The sequence below is a fragment of the Rhinoderma darwinii genome, chromosome 4, assembly GCF_050947455.1.
Source record: "Rhinoderma darwinii isolate aRhiDar2 chromosome 4, aRhiDar2.hap1, whole genome shotgun sequence".
NCBI lineage: Eukaryota > Metazoa > Chordata > Amphibia > Anura > Rhinodermatidae > Rhinoderma > Rhinoderma darwinii.
This window is the reverse complement of record NC_134690.1, coordinates 286,483,638-286,500,254: the sequence shown is the minus strand read 5'-3', so window position 1 is coordinate 286,500,254 and position 16,617 is coordinate 286,483,638. Positions and strand designations below refer to the sequence as shown.

The following is a 16,617-nucleotide window of genomic DNA, read 5'->3' as shown; positions in this document are numbered from 1 at the left end:
CAAATATGTGTGCATTTCTTACACACTGGGCGCAAGGCGTAGCTTTCAATGAATTTTGGAGAGCAATCTTCCAAAGCTGTTTTGCTGACACGATACGACCATTACAGATCTTGTGAAGTACCATAACACCGTTAAAGGGGTTGTCCAGTCCCAAATAATTGATGACCTATCCTCAGGATAGGCTATCAATATGTGCTCGGTCGGGTCTGACTCCCGGCATCCCTGCCGCTCAGCTGATTTGAAGGGGCCACATACCCCATTAAAGTATTCTGGATTTAATGTTTTTGGACTTTGCAAAGGCATTTGACACTGTCCCCCATAGATGCCTAATGGGTAAATTAAAGACTATAGGTTTAGAAAATATAGTTTGTAATTGGATTGAGAATTGGCTCAAGGACCGTATCCAGAGAGTTGTGGTCAATGATTCCTACTCTGAATGGTCCCCAGTTATAAGTGGTGTACCCCAGGGTTCAGTGCTGGGACCACTATTATTCAACTTATTTATTAATGATATAGAGGATGGGATTAATAGCACTATTTCTATTTTTGCAGATGACACCAAGCTATGTAATATAGTTCAGACTATGGAAGATGTTCATGAATTACAGGCAGATTTAAACAAACTAAGTGTTTGGGCGTCCACTTGGCAGATGAATTTTAATGTAGATAAATGTAAAGTTATGCATCTGGGTACCAACAACCTGCATGCATCATATGTCCTAGGGGGAGCTACACTGGCGGATTCACTTGTTGAGAAGGATCTGGGTGTACTTGTAAATCATAAACTCAATAACAGCATGCAGTGTCAATCAGCTGCTTCAAAGGCCAGCAGGATATTGTCGTGTATTAAAAGAGGCATGGACTCACGGGACAGGGATGTAATATTGCCACTTTACAAAGCATTAGTGAGGCCTCATCTAGAATATGCCGTTCAGTTCTGGGCTCCAGTTCATAGAAAGGATGCCCTGGAGTTGGAAAAAATACAAAGAAGAGCAACGAAGCTAATTAGTGGCTTGGAGAATTTAAGTTATGAGGAAAGATTGAAAGAATTAAACCTATTTAGCCTTGAAAAAAGACGACTAAGGGGGGACATGATTAACTTATATAAATATATTAATGGCACATACAAAAAATATGGTGAAATCCTGTTCCTTGTAAAACCCCCTCAAAAAACAAGGGGGCACTCCCTCCGTCTGGAGAAAAAAAGGTCCAACCTGCAGAGGCGACAAGGCTTCTTTACCGTGAGAACTGTGAATCTATGGAATAGTCTACCGCAGGAGCTGGTCACAGCAGGGACAGTAGATGGCTTTAAAAAAGGGTTAGATAATTTCCTAGAACAAAAAAATATTAGCTCCTATGTGTAGAAATTTTTACCTTCCCTTTTCCCTTCCCTTGGTTGAACTTGATGGACATGTGTCTTTTTTCAGCCGTACTAACTATGTAACTATGTAACATCGGTTCAGAGTATTACAGCCTTTTCCTGTTAAAGTGCATACTGTAATACTGTGAAATTCTGCTACAATTGTGTTGGTTATTCACAGTTCACTGGTTGTGAGGACATTGCAGAGAAAACACCAGAAACCAATGCTAAAGCAGAGGGGTCAGACTAAGCTCTCTATACTCTAAAATCAAGAGAAAATGGTGACTGGGTAATGATGTGACCTTTCTGTGGGTGTTCTTAGTGGGTTGGGACCAATAAAAATTACAAATTAAATTTATCTGGTTTTAAAACGGACAGTGCAATATTGGCCGCCAAAAACGGAAACACGCAACGAACACAGATCGGATGCAAAACGACCGTCAAAAACGGACACAGGGACCCTGTCGTATGAATAGGGTCTTATACAGATGATCGAGTGGATCAGCCTGCCATGAACTTAATTCTTCTCCCAATTTGCTGATGTTTTTGCTTATTTTCATAAACACATCCATTATTTATCAGTTGAGTTTAGGGAGATTTTTGGCTGTGTTAGTCCAGCAACTCGAGAGCCGTGTCTGAAAGCGTTACCACTAGATAAACATGATGGGCTTTTTCTAAAGTAGAATATTTTCCTTAAAGGGACTGTCTGGTTTAGAAAACCTTACTACAAATACCACATTAAAGTATTCTGAGTTAGCAGAAATATCAAAGTCATCATTTGGGAGCTCCACCAATTAGCCAGAGAAGTAGACCCCTACAATAAGCATCTCCCCCTCTCTGGAGACCCCATGACATCCAAATATTACATGGACAACTCGTTTAAATCAATCGGCATAGTGTAATGCTTGAATTCCCCTCCGGTGGCGCTGCAGGGGCATCGAACACTTGCTGCTGTGCTTTCCTGCAGATTGCAGCTGAGCAGTGGGGTCCTAGCAGTTGAACACCCTATGATCAGCTTAGTTTTGGGAGACCTTCTGATCAACTGAAATAGTAAAACCAGACCACCCCTTGAAAGACAATGGCTGCAAAAATGTGAAGTGTATTCCTGAAATTGGTTTAGGTGAAAGATAAAAAGGGGAGACGGGACTTTATTGCAAATACCAAACTTCTCCGTAGTTACAGGCACATCAAACAGGCAATGTTTCTGCCAAAATGTTTCTCAAGCCGTATAAAAGCCACCACCACATATCCACTGAATACACATATCAGTAAATTGCAACTCTCCCCATTGGTGACCTCATCATTTCCATTATCTAAAAGTATGATACGATTTTAATTCTGTTTTTCTTCTTAAACACATAATTATCTTGAATGGGAATCTGTCAGTAGTTTTGAGGCTTCAAATCTTTGGGGAGGGCATTGTAAAAATAACTTTTGTCTTGACGTACAAGTTGCATGACCAAGAAAATGTTGTTTAATTCCTCCAGGCCGCGATTACATGTGCCACTAAGGCGGGCACCTGATGTTCAAGTGTTTTCACTGCACGCTGCCAGCCTATGTTCTGAGCGACGTCTTTAGCAATCTCCGGTTTAGCCGCTAGAGTCGTCACTCAGAGCAGAGAGTGGCACTTCCTACCACTGTGCTGGGGGTAAATCCAACATCGGTTTTTCGATCATCCAAATTGCATGACCGAGACAAAAGGTATGCTTACAATGCCCCTCCCCTCCCCGATACCACTTGTCAGAAGTTTTAAGGCATCAAAACTGATAACCGATTCCCTTTAAGCCAAGACCGTATAGAACTCGGATTTCTAAAATTGTACATAAATTGTTTCGTTGGACTATGACTAGTTGGATCAAGTGAAGTTTATGTCCACCTGATTGTACAAGTGAAGATTTTGTCCCCCTCCCCGATTGAACTAGTGACGTTTATGTCCCCCTGCTTCCCCAGTGACATTGGGGGAGATCTATCAAGCGGTCTTATAGTAAGAATGTCCTTTGTTGCCCATAGCACCCCCACAGCTTTCACATATTAATGAGCTCAGGTAAAATGAAAGCTGACCTCTGATTGGTTGCTACGGGCAACAAAGGACATTACTAAAAGACACTTTGATCAATCTCCCCCATTGTTTGCAATTTTTTGTTGCCCTTTAATTAAAATGGATCCGCATTTCTTTGAGTAGTCACTCCATCCGATTATAGCTGCACTACTGACTGGAATATCCGAACGCAGGGAGACATAATCTGCACTACTGACTGGAATATCCGAACGCAGGGAGACATAATCTGCACTACTGACTGGAATATCCGAACGCAGGGAGACATAATCTGCACAACTGACTGGAATATCCGAACGCAGGGAGACATAATCTGCACAACTGACTGGAATATCCGAACGCAGGGAGACATAATCTGCACAACTGACTGGAATATCCGAACGCAGGGAGACATAATCTGCACAACTGACTGGAATATCCGAACACAGGGAGACATAATCTGCACAACTGACTGGAATATCCGAACGCAGGGAGGCATAATCTGCACAACTGACTGTAATATCCGAACGCAGGGAGGCATAATCTGCACAATTGACTGGAATATCCGAACGCTGGGAGGCATAATCTGCACAATTGACTGGAATATCCGAACGCAGGGAGACATAGGGAAAAACAAAGAGATGGATCCAGCGCTGTGTCCTTGAGGTTTGTTTAAAATCGGAAACTATTTCCAAGTTTTAATGAAAATTAATATAAAAACAGGTAGCATTACAAATAGATATTCTCAAGTGAATAGTAGGATTTATGGCAGTGTGAGCGGTGCCTACGTGTTTCTGACGCATGCAGCGTCCTTAGTCATGGCTTCTGGGAGACATAATCTGCACAATTGACTGGAATATCCGAACGCAGGGAGACATAATCTGCACAACTGACTGGAATATCCGAACGCAGGGAGACATAATCTGCACAACTGACTGGAATATCCGAACGCAGGGAGACATAATCTGCACAACTGACTGGAATATCCGAACGCAGGGAGACATAATCTGCACAACTGACTGGAATATCCGAACGCAGGGAGGCATAATCTGCACAACTGACTGGAATATCCGAACGCAGGGAGGCATAATCTGCACAATTGACTGGAATATCCGAACGCTGGGAGACATAATCTGCACAATTGACTGGAATATCCGAACGCAGGGAGACATAATCTGCACAACTGACTGGAATATCCGAACGCAGGGAGGCATAATCTGCACAATTGACTGGAATATCCGAACGCTGGGAGACATAATCTGCACAACTGACTGGAATATCCGAACGCAGGGAGACATAATCTGCACAACTGACTGGAATATCCGAACGCAGGGAGGCATAATCTGCACAACTGACTGGAATATCCGAACGCAGGGAGGCATAATCTGCACAATTGACTGGAATATCCGAACGCAGGGAGGCATAATCTGCACAATTGACTGGAATATCCGAACGCAGGGAGACATAATCTGCACAACTGACTGGAATATCCGAACGCAGGGAGACATAATCTGCACAACTGACTGGAATATCCGAACGCAGGGAGGCATAATCTGCACAACTGACTGGAATATCCGAACGCAGGGAGGCATAATCTGCACAATTGACTGGAATATCCGAACGCTGGGAGACATAATCTGCACAATTGACTGGAATATCCGAACGCAGGGAGACATAATCTGCACAACTGACTGGAATATCCGAACGCAGGGAGGCATAATCTGCACAACTGACTGGAATATCCGAACGCAGGGAGGCATAATCTGCACAATTGACTGGAATATCCGAACGCTGGGAGACATAATCTGCACAATTGACTGGAATATCCGAACGCAGGGAGACATAATCTGCACAACTGACTGGAATATCCGAACGCAGGGAGGCATAATCTGCACAATTGACTGGAATATCCGAACGCTGGGAGACATAATCTGCACAACTGACTGGAATATCCGAACGCAGGGAGACATAATCTGCACAACTGACTGGAATATCCGAACGCAGGGAGGCATAATCTGCACAACTGACTGGAATATCCGAACGCAGGGAGGCATAATCTGCACAATTGACTGGAATATCCGAACGCAGGGAGGCATAATCTGCACAATTGACTGGAATATCCGAACGCAGGGAGACATAATCTGCACAACTGACTGGAATATCCGAACGCAGGGAGGCATAATCTGCACAATTGACTGGAATATCCGAACGCTGGGAGACATAATCTGCACAACTGACTGGAATATCCGAACGCAGGGGGACATAATCTGCACAATTGACTGGAATATCCGAACGCAGGGGGACATAATCTGCACAACTGACTGGAATATCCGAACGCAGGGGGACATAATCTGCACTTGATCCATCTATCCATCTAATTTGTGTCAAGCAAAGTTTATGTCCTAGGGGGGTATAATCTTCACGTGATCCGACTAGTTTAGGTTAGAGGCACGCCATCACCTGGAGGAAGGACATCATGAAATTGTACATGCCGTTGCCTCGTTTGATTGTTCCTGGATTTTTAAGTGTTCGCAGCATAAAGGGACGAGACACTCGGAAATAATGATTTTCAGTTTATTTAAACAGCAATATTCTATGCTAACTATAATCTTTCCTGTCCGCTCCATAATTATTGTTCTTGAAGTTCCGCAAAAAGTTACAAATAGTATTTACTCAAATATTTCTATTAACTGAGGACTCCAATAAGCATATACTTAAACATTTTTCACTCGTCACGCTCCAAATATTTTTTTAAAGGACATTATTAAGGATTGAGTACTTCTGGGTAATCTCTGTAATCCTAATGGAATGCAGAGTGGAATGTGAAGAAGGATTACTGTAGTGTTTTTTTATTATTGTCAATTGCGGATTCATATTTTTAGTCCTGAATTGTTTATTGATGTGGTGAGTGATGAACTGGCTACATGTCAGAGATTTGCAGCCTGATTTTTTTCTGTACACTAAGAATTGGGTAAAGTGCTTTTCTCTGTAGTTTTTTTATTAGGCCAAGATATCAAAGCGACACCACAAAAAAAAAAAACGTTCAATTTTTTCTAAAGAGATACCCAACATAGAGAATACACAAATTTTTTTTATCCCACTAATTCTTCTCTTAAAGAGATATTCCCCACTTAAATATTTATGGGATGTCCTGCTCCAAGACCTGCACCGATCTCCAAAATGAGGGACACCTGTCCCCCCGGTGGGGCGACTGCCGCTGCCAGGCAGAGAATGAATGGAAAGGTGGCCATGCATGTGCGCAGCTCTTTCCATTTCTATGGAGGTCACAGAACTGCTGAGCCTGCATCTATCAGGTATTTGTGGCATAGTCCATCAATATGCCATAAATATTTAAATTGGGAATACCCCTTTAATATTCCCCTTTTTTGTCTTATACAGCAATTAAATTCCTCTACATGTGTCCCATGTACTACCTTACTGTCCCCATTGGAGCTCACAATCTAAATTCCCTATTGGTATGTTTTTGGGGTATGGGAGGAAACTGGAGTACCCAGAGCAAACCCATACCAACGCCATGCAGACATTGTCCTTGGTTGTATTTGAACCCAGGACCCCAGCGCTGCTAGGCAATAGTGCTAACCACTGAGCCACTGTGCTGTGGAAATTAACCCCCTGTGTACTCTGTAAGATTTCTATAAGACTGTGGGTTTTCGGAAAATGCAGAAAGTGTTTACATTTATCATAAATTTGTAGGTTTAGTGTTCCTTTAAGAAGCAGTTCTAGGTATGATTTTGGTGGTTTATGCATTATTTTATTTCAATTATATATAAATATATCACAGTTCACCCACATCTGTCTGCTGCAGTATTTTACCACAGCAGCCAGAATTTCAGTCATTTAAAGGAACTTTTAAAACATTCTAGAATGTGATATTGAATCATTCAATACATAATGACTGACAAAACTAAACTAACTTGAACAAGTAGAGATTATGGTCATTCATCCAACTTCTGTTTTAAAAATCTGATTTCAAGGTAGATCAAGAAATGCCATGCAGAATGCTAATTCTGTCAATGTTTCTCATAGCCATTAAGAATGAATTAGATCATTTGCAACTCCTCATTTGGATGATGTGTGAAATAAGAAGGTTCTCAAAGAACGTTTCTGAGATTGGGATGATATATTATAGAATCTTCAACTGTTAACTGCTTTACAGAGTAGAGGAACATTTTCATCAGCACCAGTCTAGCACCATAAAATGCTGGATTCTCAGAATTGCAATGCATGTATAAGTTGATTTTAAACACATTTGTAATTTATATTAAAAATGTTGTATAGTTTCAGCGCTGCAGCTTCTATGTATCCACTTTACATAGAAGCTGCAGAAGGCCACTGTAAAACAAATCCATCAGTGAACTTCGTTTTGAAGCTTTTATTTAAGTGTAACGCTACACTGAAATGATACAACATTTTTAATGTATATTACAAATGTGTTTAGAATTACTTTATACATACATTACAAAAAAAAAAAACTACACGCATACGTTGAAATCGTCCTTGTGACGGTTGCTGCTTTTTATGGGGATATTCACACGGCCATTGTTTTAACAGGCCGTGTGAAAAATGACATGTCCTATTTTTGTCCGTTATCACAAATCCCTCAATAGTCTCAAGTCTGAGGAATCTGTGAAAACAGGTCAGGCGCAGGTGCATGGCCGATTTGACACCCGTTTGTTTAAATAAGGCTTAAAGAGGCTCTGTCACCAGATTTTGCAACCCCTATCTGCTATTGCAGCAGATCGGCGCTGCAATGTAGATTACAGTAACGTTTTTATTTTTAAAAAACGAGCATTTTTGGCCAAGTTATGACCATTTTTGTATTTATGCAAATGAGGCTTGCAAAAGTACAACTGGGCGTGTTGAAAAGTAAAAGTACAACTGGGCGTGTATTATGTGCGTACATCGGGGCGTTTTTACTTCTTTTACTAGCTGGGCGTTGTGTATAGAAGTATCATCCACTTCTCTTCACAACGCCCAGCTTCTGGCAGTGCAGACACAGCGTGTTCTCAAGAGATCACGCTGTGTCGTCACTCACAGGTCCTGCATCGTGTCAGACGAGCGAGGACACATCGGCACCAGAGGCTACAGATGATTCTGCAGCAGCATCGGCGTTTGCAGGTGAGTAGCTACATCGACTTACCTGCAAACGCTGATGCTGCTGCAGAATCAACTGTAGCCTCTGGTGCCGATGTGGCCGACACGATGCAGGACCTGTGAGTGACGACACAGCGTGATCTCTCGAGAACACGGCTGTGTCTGCACTGCCAGAAGCTGGGCGTTCTGAAGAGAAGTGGATGATACTTCTATACACAACGCCCAGCTAGTAAAAGTAGTAAACACGCCCCGATGTACGCACATAATACGCGCCCACTTGGACTTTTACTGTAAACACGCCCAGTTGTACTTTTGCAAGCCTCATTTGCATAAATACAAAAATGGTCATAACTTGGCCAAAAATGCTCATTTTTTAAAAATAAAAACGTTACTGTAATTACATTGCAGCGCCTATCTGCTGCAATAGCAGATAGGGGTTGCAAAATCTGGTGACAGAGCCTCTTTAAGGTTTACATAGCATTTAAAGGATAGTCCCCCCCTAAGTAAAAATTACCTGAAGAAGATATAAACCTTCATTTTTATGCAGTTTAGCACTTTTTTTTATACCTAAAACTTTTTTTTTATTCTTAAAATACAGCTTTTTAGATATCGTCGATAGGAAAAATTCTTCAGCAAAAATTCAATCAAACCAAAGTTCCACAGACATTATCCTCATTCTGGTGTCAATTTTCCTGTGTGATTGCCTACTTAATAGTACATTTGTTTGGCTTGAAAAAGCCATCCACGCGAAACGCGCGTTGGGGTCTCTCCACTTCTGGGAGTCACCATATTCCTGGAACGATATGGGTCAGTACTAGCGGTGCTTCCTTTGCAAACTTTAAACATACGATCATTGATTGATACATTTACTATTTTAAACTTGCGATAGGTTTAGTTGCTAAACACTTATGTCTATTTAGACAGCAGGTTTGGTCGTACTGAGTTTCTCTATGCCTAACTATTAGGTTCCTTATCTTTTTCATGCCTGCTACTAGACCAATCGCTTTTTGCTGATATGTACCGTTATTGTGTATGGTTATAATTAACCTTTGCTTTTTCTGTATCTATCGTTTGCAAATTGTTTAGAACCACTGCTACAAACTAACAACTACTGACATAAACTGCTGTTTGTATTGTTTTACCTTTATAACCCATGTTCCTCTCCCATACTTTTGGAGATATACAGTCTTTTTTTGATTTGTAGTCTTTTTTTAATCGTGTTACTTGTATTGTCCAATAAAATATATATTTTTCTATGCCATTTGGCATTTATATTTATTGATAGTTTCTGACTCTTTCTTTCTCTTGTGCTTTAATAGCAGATAGGGGTTGCAAAATCTGGTGACAGAGCCTCTTTAAGGTTTACATAGCATTTAAAGGATAGTCCCCCCCTAAGTAAAAATTACCTGAAGAAGATATAAACCTTCATTTTTATGCAGTTTAGCACTTTTTTTTATACCTAAAACTTTTTTTTTATTCTTAAAATACAGCTTTTTAGATATCGTCGATAGGAAAAATTCCTGAGCAAAAATTCCTGAGCAAAAATTCAATCAAACCAAAGTTCCACAGACATTATCCTCATTCTGGTGTCAATTTTCCTGTGTGATTGCCTACTTAATAGTACATTTGTTTTATCTTCCAGTTGGGAGCAGGTTAAGCTAACGCTGGTATTATTCCATTTAGCCTCTTTTATCACAATTTGACTAATTGACAAGTTATCACAGTCAGCTGCAAATTATGTAAATATGTAGGTGTCCTCTGCAGGGTCCACATTAGGGTGTATCTAAATGATTCATAAATTAGATTTCCAGCTCTGCGAGACGTTGACCTCTCCAATAAATAATTTCTTCTATGCAAACTATTGTGCTCATTGGCTAGGAATCACAAATGGTGTGTCACGTTGGGTTCGTGGACCCACTGGGCCGTACCACCTTGGCAGTATGGCAGCTGGCCAACAGGGCGCAGGTCACAGTCTATAGTTCGTATAGGGATGCCTGTGGCTTCTCGGACAGTAGCAAGGCAAGCTCGGCTGGGACTAGGCAGCAGGTAGACGTCAGGCGTGGAGCAGCAGGACAGGCGTAGATACAGCACAGCACGGCACTTGACCAGCATAGCACGGGATACAGGAACAGGGAACACTGGGAACTGGAAAACACTAGGAGACCATTTGCTTAGACAAACTAAAATACTACAAACAACGCTCAGGCATTGCAGGAGGGGGCTGAGCACTTCTTATAGTCCAGGGTGCTCATGGGCTAATTTAGCATTAAAGTCCCTTTAAGAGCGGGCACAAGCGTGCCGCACGCACCCTACGGGACCCGGCCGAGGTGAGTGGAAGTGAGCGCTGGCGTCTCCTGAGGAGGAGACTGGGGCCAGCGCTCGCCGACCCATGGCTGCAGCTGTCAGGAGGTGAGTGAACCTGACGGCCCGCAGCCATGGACATGACATAGTGTAAAGATACAATAGGCCTTTGCAACTGAATTTGGGGTTTTATGTGTAATTATCACCTGGAGTTTAATGTTGTGTGTTCTATCCATGTTTACTCATGGAACTCTGCTGGCAATTTGTAAGTATTTGTTACTTTTAGGGTATGTTCACACGAGGGCGTCCGTTACGGCTGAAATTACGGGGATGTTTCAGCCTGAAAACATCCCCGTAATTTCAGCCGTAACGGCATGTGCAGGCGCTTGAACGCCGCGTCCATTACGGACGTAATTGGCGCTGCTATTCATTGGAGTCAATGAATAACGGCTCCAATTACGGCCAAAGAAGTGACAGGTCACTTCTTTGATGCGGGCGTCTATTTACGCGCCGTCATTTGACAGCGGCGCGTAAATTACGCCTCGTGTGAACAGACAAACGTCTGCCCATTGCTTTCAATGGGCAGATGTTTGTCAGCGCTATTGAGGCGCTATTTTCGGACGTAATTCGGGGCAAAAACGCCCGAATTACATCCGTAATTAGTGCGTGTGAACATACCCTTAGCATTTAGTACTGTTAAGCCCTATTTACACGACAGGGATTCCCGGCCGAGTGACAAACATTTTTTGACCGACCGTCACACGGCCGCAGTAGGAACAATAGACAACAAATGGGGCTATTCACACGGCCGATTTTTTTTACGCCTTTCGGCCGTTCTCCCCATCGTACGGCTCCCATAGGAGTTTATGGGGCTGTGTAAAGCACGGCTGTCACTCGGATATGATCCAAGTGTCGGCCGAGCTTTCCGCCGCTCGTTCGCTCTCTTTTCCTCCTCACAGTGCAAAGTATTTTTTTGTTCGTTTTTTTTTTTCCCCTACATTTACATAATACTCTTATTGCAGCCGGTGTGGACAAATTCCCGAAAAATAGGGGATGCAGAGAATGAAGAATCAATAGTAGACCAAATTAACTATACTGTTCTTAACAGTTGTGATAATTGGGGTTTTTAGCATTCTTAATCACTTAGTAAAATGTATCTAACGCATCTAAAATGAAAGCAGAAAATATCCACCATGGTACAAGCTTTGAAATGTCATTCACATCTTTTTTTGATTCATCGGGAGAATAGCTTAATAAATGTTGTTACTCCGATAATGACTTTGTTTATACTGTATAACTAAGACTTCAGGATATCCAGCTCATTCGTGTGTAAATCTGTACCTTGTTACATCCTGACTCCCTTCCTGTTTTACCATTGTTGTGTAATTGCTTTACACATATGCCCACTTTATTAGTGCCTTGTGGCTGTACCTGAATGTACTGTGATACTGCCTATATGTATAGTAACAGTGTCTCTGTCATGGGATAGAGGAAGTCTAAACAAGGTCACCTACTGCAGTTTCAACAAAAAGTAAGTGAACCCTTATTACCTGAATATCTGCATTGACTACTTACTAATACAATGTGGTCTTCTTGTTGTCTAAAGGTACTTTTACATCGACCAAGTTTGGCCTATGCAATGAGCGCTTATCAACGAGACAGCTCGTTGATTGGCGCTCGTTTGCTCCTTTCACAGGGAACCAGAATGGAGACGTGCGATCGTTACTCCGATCGCTCGTCCCCATACATTTGTATCATGTTGGCAGTATGTCTGCCTGTTTACAATGGGAGATGAGCTGTCGACAGCGATAATAGTTTTCACATTTAAAACTATACGCTCAGCTGATGAATGAGTGTCTGCTCGTTCATCTGCTGATCGCTGCCCTGTTTACACAGGACAATTATCGGGAACGAGTGTTCTTTGAAAGCATGTTTTCCCAATTGTAAAAGTGCCTTTGTCACGATCTAGGGGTATGTGGACCCACTAGTCCGCTCCACCATAGCGCTGTGGCAGCTGGCCAAGTCACAGTCTATACAAAGTCTAAGCAAAGTCCTTAGCACAAGAGTACCTGAGAGAGTCCAGACAGTAGCAGAGGCTTTGGCACAGATGGAACTTGACGTGGCAGGTAGCGCCAGACGTGGCGGATGATAAAAGGACCGACAGGTGACACCAGACATGGTGTATGACAGCAGGCGTGGGAGATGGCACCAGACGTGGTGTATAACAGCAGGTGTCGCAGATGACACAACACGACTCCAACACAAGATAAGGATCAGGAACAAACACAACACAGGATACAGATTACAGGTAGCAGGGCACGGGAGCAGGATACAACTAAGGGACCATTTGCAATACGAACATGGGTAGACAACAACAATGCTTAGGCAAGAGTGGAAGGGCGGAGACCTTTTTATAGTCCAAGGTGATCTGGGGATATCTTAGGGAACTTTAACATGTGCTGGCCCTTTAAGGCTGGGAACCGAGCACGCGTGCACCCTAACATCCAGAGCAGGGACAGAAAGCCGCGAGTACTGATGTCCCCTAGGAGGGAGACGCCAACGGTCTGTGGTCGCAGGGTAAGGAATGGCGGCGGTCGCTGTTTCATAAGCCTGACACAACTCTCTAAAGACAGCTGGGCACCTGCTCTAATGGTGGGGATCAGAGTTACCTCTTGGTAAACGGCATACAGTTTAGACATAAAAAAGAATGGCAGAACTTCTGGTTATTTTTCATTACCCCCAAAGTTTTTCGTACAAAGCACAACGCTATGTTTGGAGCAAAAAGAACACTACACACCAAAACCTCATTCCAGCTGTGAAGCATGGTAAAAGGAGCATCATGGTTTGGGGCTGCTTTGCTTGACCTGTATGCCTTGCAATCGTTGAGGGAACAATGAATTTCAAGGTGTTTGAATTCATTTTACAGGAGAATGTAAGTACAGCAGTCCATGACCTCAAGCTGAAGAGATGTTAGGTGATGCAATAAGTCTCTCCATTCATGTACTCAGCACATAGTGATCCTGCGTTGTTCAATATGTGCTGTCACTTACTCACACATTAACGTTACTGAAATGTCTTGAGAGTGAATAGTCATCGCTTCCAGGCAGGATGTGATGTCTATTCACAGTCCCGACACTTCGTTAACGATTGTGTGGGACTTAATGACAGCAAGCGTGATCTGGCGAGATCACGATGTAAGCTGTTATTTACAGCGTGATCTCGCGAGATCACGCTTGCTGTCATTAAGTGCCACACAAACGTTACCGAAGTGTCGGGATTGTGAATAGACATCACATCCTGCCTGGAAGCGATGACCATTCACTCTCAAGACATTTCAGTAACGTTAATGTGTGAGTAAGTGACAGCACATCGTGATCTCGCAAGATCACCATGTGCTTAGTACATGAATGCAGAGAAGTGTATGACGCTGATTGGTCACTGATTGGTCAGCGTCATACACTTTTCTCCACAACGCCCACTTGGTCAAAAACTAAAAAACGCCCAGTTGGGCATCAAGAAAGTAATTCGCATAAATCTAAAATAGGTCATAACTCCGTCAAAAATGATAGTTTTTCTAAATAAAAACACTGCTGTAATCTACATTACAGCGCCAATCACATTAAGTAGGAGATAGGGCACTTATAATGTGGTGACAGAGCCTCTTTAACCCCTTCGGGACTAAGCCATTTTTTTGACTTTTCATTTACGTTTTTCAGTACCTGCATTCCAAGAGCCATAACTTTTTTTTAGTTTTCCATCAATAGAGTGCTGTGAGGGCTTATTTTTTGCGGGAGGAGTTGTAGTTTCTTTTGGTACCATTTATAGTTCCATATAATGTATTGGGAAACTGAACAAAAATTATTTGCGGGTTGAAGTTTGAAAAAACTCCTCAATGGTTTTTTGGGTTTCGTTTTTACGACTTTCCCCATGCAGTAAAAACGACAACTTAACTTTATTCTGTGGCTCAATACGATTACTGTGATACCAAATTTATATTGTTTTTTTTTATATTTTACTACTTTTATTGCTAATAAACTTTAAAAAAAATAATAATAATGTTTTGTGTCGCCACATTCTGAGAGCCATAACTGTTTTATTTTTTCACCAATTGAGTGGTGGGAGGGCTTATTTTTTGCGGGACGAGATGTCGTTTTTATTGCTACAATTTTATGGTACGTAGAACCTTTTGATAAATTGTTATGAACATTTTTTGTACAGCTAAGTTGACTGCGATTTTGGCGGTTTACATTCTTATGGCGTTCACCGTGCGTAAATAACGCTATATTGTAATAGTTCCGACTTTTACGGATGCAACGATACCAATTTTGTTGACTTTTTTTATTTTTTAGATTACTTTAGGGGGAAAATGGGAAAAGGTTTTTTTTTTAACTACTAAAAACTTTTTTTTCACTTTTTTTTTTACACGCTTTATTAGCCCCCCTGGAGGACTTGAACCAATGTATTACTAATGTATTGCAGTATATTGTCATTTTTACAGGCTTCTGTTAAGGGACAGAGTGAAGGCTGCCCTGTGGGCCTTCATTAGGCCCATGGGCTGCCATAACAGTCGTCACCCCCCGATCTCACTGTGGGGGGTGATGAGCTATTGGAGGGGCCTAATTGACCGCAGCATTTGAGGGGTTAAACAGCCAGGAATAGCGCAATTGCTGCTTCCAGTTGTTAGTCCTGGGTGTCCGCTGTAAAATACATTCAACACCTGCAGCATATGGAGCACACTCCAAACATCACCACCCGCACGTAATGGCACGTCTGGGTGCGTGAAGCGGTTAACTCTATCGAGATGATGTGGCATGACCTGAAGAGGGCACGCTGGGCATCATGGAAATATTGATGAACTGAAACACATTTGCAGGGAGTGATGGTCCAAAATTCCTCCTCACCTTTGTGGAAATCAAATTTGCTGCTACAGGAAACGTTTGGTGGAGGTGATGGCTGGTAAAGGGGTCATGTACAGGTTATTCTATTTATGTTCACTTACTTTTTCTCAATAAAAGAAATAAACAGTACAACTGTATGTGCTTATTAGTTTAGTAATTATTGTCTATATAGAATTGTGACTTCGATAACATTCAGACCACGTTTTATTGGTAACCAATTCAGAAATACAGGTGGTTCCAAAAGGTTCCAATGGGTTCCACAATTGGGATGTTGTATACTGTGCCTGACATCCCAATGAAAGGTACATGTAGGAGAAGCATGGTGAAAAGATCTGTCAGCTGCTCTACTTTAACCCTATATTGCTCCGAACACTGAAAGTGGCTCCTGCCAGGTTTTCCGGCAGATAAAATGTACTAAAATCAAATCCAAGTGGTCTCTTTTTGTTGCATTTCTTCAAAATCCCCCACCCCCATTGGGATTGTGGTGTACCATAGATGCAGTTCTAAAAGCATTTTGTACAACTTGTTCTATTACAAAAAAAATTCAACTGCGGTTGCAAGAAAACCGCGTGTACGAACATGTCTGCACCTACATAATAAGATAATAAGTTGCAACTTGACAATCTCTACATTTATGTGTTGTGTAAGTAAAATGTCAAATATTTAATTGGATAATATTTATATTTATCTTATAATATGTCACTAAACCAAAGTAAGGAAAGCTCCTTAGATTTGCAAAGATGTTCTTTTTCATGTGGACGATATTACATTTTCCTTATACTCTAGTACACGTTTTCTGGATACCTAAGAGGAAGCCAGCAGTTATCATGACAAAACCCTCTGTTGGTTTGAAGCTGTAATATGTTTCAGAAATTCTGAAGAAAAAACCCTCGTTTTACTGTCCGGCC

The 16,617-nt window shown here is 41.9% G+C and overlaps 1 protein-coding gene across 7 annotated transcripts in view; it reads left to right on the top strand.

The window, feature by feature from the left end:
• SASH1 (SAM and SH3 domain containing 1) overlaps positions 1-16,617 on the top strand; it is a 1,215,726-nt gene that overhangs the window by 1,111,568 nt on the left and 87,541 nt on the right. The gene's annotated exons all lie outside the window — the stretch shown is intronic.